The following is a 4875-nucleotide window of genomic DNA, read 5'->3' on the forward strand; positions in this document are numbered from 1 at the left end:
TCACCGGCAGGCGGGAGGCGGGGCCAGGAGGGAGAGGCGGGGCCAGGAGGGAGAGGCGGGGCCAGGAGGGAGAGGCGGGGCCAGGAGGGAGAGGCGGGGCCAGGAGGGAGAGGCGGGGCCAGGAGGGAGAGGCGGGGCCAGGAGGGAGAGGTGGGGCGCGGATACGCAAATAGGGCGGAACCCAAACCCTACCCGGAATCCGTTTGGACGCGAAGACCCCGCGAGGGCGGGCTGGAGAGAAGCGGGGCGTGGGCGAGGAAGTGGGGCCTTGGAAAGGGCGGGGCCTGGAAGGGCGGGGCCTGGACCCTGACCCCGGAGAACCTAGTCCGGCGGGAGGCGGGTCCAGCACTGCCAGGCGGGGCGTGGACGCGAGGGCTGGGTGTGGGGCGGGACTAGATCGCCAAGGGGAGTGCTCCCGTGACACCCGAAGTCCTGGGCGACGCAGCCGGAGTTCAAGATCTGAGCCCAGGCATACGTGAGGAACCAAAGGTTACCTTGTTTCAGCTTGACGCTCGTCTTCCGCAATTCATCTTCCTGTTTGTGTAGTGTCCTGGGGTTGCAGAACTTGGCCTTTGCCCACAGTCTGACGATGATTATTATTTCACCCCTTTAGACGTCGCCATCTAGGCGTCTTAGAGCCTGAGATGTTAGAACAGAAAGATCCCTTAAAGATCTTTTCCAATCCCCGCAGTTTTGTTTGAGGTTCCTGTGGCTTCGCTAATGATATAGTTTGTGCAAGCTCCCCCAAGCCAGTTTGAATGGCCTTAACTACTTTATTCTTGGAGTGAAAACAACTAGCATTACCTTTTTAGCTTTGAAATGTCAAGTAGTGATTTATTAAGCAGTCTGTCATCGAGATATCTGCCTTCTTGTCTCTCTGATCACATTTATTAGTTTACATCTCTTATTCCACTCCCACCACTTGGCTCTTGTTGCAACACCCAAGCAAGAAGCTCACAAAAGTATATGTCCACCTACTACTTCAGTTCTATAATTACCATGATCTTTTGCAAACATATTGCAACCCGCTCTGTCACCCTTTTTACTCCACTCTATTTTTTCATGACACTTTTTGCCTTTTCCACATTTATTTTCTCTCCCTTTTAGAATGTAAGTTCCATTCAGTTGAAATCTTTGCTTGACATTCAATTAGTATTGGTTGAATGAAAGAATACACTACAACACTAGATTTAAGCAAAACTTTTGAGAGAAAAAAAATTTACAAAGACACTGTACAAACTAGAGAGGAATAGATCAGCTAGATCATTTTATTTATATTAATAAATCCCTCAACTCAGTATTTCTGAAACTTTAATGTATGTGTGAGCCAGAATGAGCTGTGAAAATGCATGTTCAGATTCAGTGGGTCTGAACAGGTTGAGGTTTGAAGTAATGCGGTTTCTGACAGTGTATTCTTGGAATGCCAATACCCTTGGTGCTAGGACCACACTTTGAATAGAAAGACTTCAGTTTAATGTAGACTAATTTATGGGAAATATTACCTTTTGTGTTTTTTATGATGACTACTATAAAAGGCATCCTCCAGTCATTGCAAGGGCATAAGGATAAAAAACTGATCTTTGCTGTTTAGGAGTTTATGGACTAAAATAAATCATAATATTCAGTTTGTAAATATTTTGATGGTACCCATCACAGGCTAGGTTACCCATGAACAGACATTGACTTTGGAGATCAAGGTACAAGGCACTTGTTAGGAGGTGCTTTAGGATAAACCTTTGTGAATTAGAGGGGGAGGAAGCACAGCCAAAAAGAAGTTGATCTGTGATTCCATCATTAGAGGGGGAGGAAGCACAGCCAAAAAGAAGTTGATCTGTGATTCCATCCCAACACAGGCTTCAGACCCCACAGGAAGCTCTGAAGCTGGGGAGACCCTGCAGAGGTGTCCTAAATTGATATAAGAGGCTGGGCCATACATTTCAATACTAATCAGTCATTGAATGCAAATTGCCCCCAGAACAGAACACAAATTGGGGCTTCTGTATTTTTAACTGGAGCTTTACCATGAAGAAGGCTAATAGTTGAGGGTGTCTGCTTAGCAGCACTTCCTGTGGCAGGGAGAAGGTGGGACTAATTCTTCTATTTCCGGAGGAAGATTTTGGCAAAGCTTCACAATCACAGCACCCATTGGGGAATATTTTTCCAAGGGTCTGTGCTAGTTATTTGGAGGCTAAAGATGCTTATTAATTCACTAAATATTATTGAGTGCTACTATTTATAACTAACACAAACAGGCACTGAGATACAGACTTGCACAAGACAGTTGTGGCTCCTGCCCTCATGGAGTTTACAGTCTACTGAGTGAAACTAAGCGTTAAATAGGTATTGGATAAATAAGTTCTGAAAATGTGGGAATTGTTCATTCTCAGGGAAAGCAATTATATTAAAGGAGCACAAACCAGGATTTAGGCTGTTTTAAGAAAATTCTTTCTGAGGGAAGTTACAATTATGTTGTGGCCTGAAAAAGTTGGGAGATGGGGTTGTGAGGGTAACAGGCTAATAAGAGAGGTAGGATGTTGATGATAAAATACACATAATTAAAAATCCAATATACAAGTCTTTTTTAAAATTTTTTTGTTGTCAATGCATCTTTTATTTTATTTTTTTATTTATATGCAGTGCTGAGGATCAAACTCAGGGCCTCACACACTCCAGGCAAATGCTTTACTATGAGCCACCACTCCAGCCTCCCAATACACAAAGCTTGAATAGCTTATAAGGAACAAATGAGAAGCATGACAGCTTCCCTGGTAAATTTCCAAGGCCTAATGATTAGAGAACATCCAAGTATATGTTGGTTTTCACTAGAGCCTTTAGTGAGTTTTTAAAATCAAGAAAACAAATTTGGGTTTGAGGGGTAGATGGTGAAGGGTAGATCATTCCAAAACCAAGAGTACACTGAAACAGGGTTACATTTTGAAGGCCACACTTGACATACCTTAGAGGAAGTTAATAGGCCAAGTAAAATAATTTAAGAAATTAGAAATATGGTGAGGACAGAGACTGGGTGTGCAGAACATACTGTGTGTTTGAGCTCTGGCACTGTGTTTCCTTCCCTTTTCTCCAGGGCTGAAGAGTTTGCTTGCTTCCCTTTAAAGGAGACAGCTTGAAAGTTGTGACTGAAGCACTAGTTCAATTTTCTAGATAATTCTATAAATTATAGCCAATGCTTTTGCTGTCCCACATGTAGCCATGCCACTGTATCCACATTGCCCTTAACTTCGTTTTGTTGTTGTTGTTGTTGTAGAACCTGGAGATATCACTGGAAATTAAACACACACATACATACACACACACATTTATGCATATAATATATTCTCCACAACTAATTACTGAAATTGTGGTAAACATTAACAAGGACAGCTGGATTATAGAAACGTAAAAAGGGACTTAGAATCTGAGATTTAAGGAATTCCTCAGAAAAATTGGGAATGGAACCACCATTTGAGCCAGATATCCCACTCCTTGGTTTATACCCAAAGGACTTAAAATCAGCATATTACAGTGATACAGCGTCATCAATGTTTATAGCAGCTCAATCCACAACAACTAGGTTATGGAACCAACCTAGGTGTCCCTCAATAGATGAATGGATAAAGAAAATGTGGCATATATACTCAATGGGATATTACTCAGCTTTAAAGAAGAGTAAAATTATGGCATTTGTTAGTAAATGGCTGGAGTTGGAGAATACCATGGTAAGTGAAATAAACCAATCCCACAAAACCAAAGGCTGAATGTTTTCTGTAATATGTGGATGCTAATTCACAATAAGATGGGAGGTGCTAGGGAAGAATAGCATTACTTTAGATCAGGTAGAGGGAAGTGATGGGATAAGGAGAGGGGATGTGGGGGTAGGAAAGATAGTAGAATGAAACAGACATTAATACTGTATGTATATATGTGACTACATGACCAATGATTCTGTGACATGTATACTCATAAGAATGAGAAATTATATCCCATCTATGTATGATATATCAAAGTACATAAATGCAATTCTATTGTCATGTATAACTAAGTAAAATAAATAAAAATTTAAAAAATAAGTTCATATGTCTAGATATATATAAACATATGCGTATACACATATGTGCATATGTATAAAAATTTTTTCAGTCATATCTCTCTTCTAGCAAATAAACTTCTTGTTTTCTTTTCTTTTTTTATTAATTTTTTTTATTGGTTGTTCAAAACATTACAAAGCTCATGACATATCATCTGTCATACATTTGATTCAAGTGGGTTATGAATTACCATTTTTACCCCAAATACAAGTTGCAGAATCACATCGGTTACACATCCACATTTTTACATAATGCCATATTAGTGACTGTTGTATTCTGCTACCTTTCCTATCCCCTACTATCCCCCCTCCCCTTCCCTCTCATCTTCCCTCTTTACCCCATCTGCTGTTATTCAATTCTCTCCCTTGTTTTTTTTTCCCCTTTCCCTTCACAAACTCTTATATGTAATTTTGTGTAACAATGAGGGTCTCCTTCCATTTCCATACAGTTTCCCTTCTCTCTCCCTTTCTCCCCCCTACTCATCTCTGTTTAATGTTAATCTTTTCCTCATGCTCTTCCTCCCTGTTCTGTTCTTAGTTGCTCTCTTTATATCAAAGAAGACATTTGGCATTTGTTTTTTAAGGATTGGCTAGCTTCACTTAGCATAATCTGCTCTAATGCCATCCATTTCCCTGCAAATTCCATAATTTTGTCGTTTTTTAGTGCTGCCTAATACTCCATTGTGTGTAAATGCCACATTTTTTTATCCATACATTTATTGAAGGGCATCTAGGTTGATTCCAGAGTCTAGCTATTGTGAATTGTGCTGCTATGATCATTGATGTGGCAG

Source organism: Spermophilus citellus, assembly GCF_964194105.1.
Source record: "Spermophilus citellus genome assembly, chromosome: 5".
Classification (NCBI taxonomy): domain Eukaryota; kingdom Metazoa; phylum Chordata; class Mammalia; order Rodentia; family Sciuridae; genus Spermophilus; species Spermophilus citellus.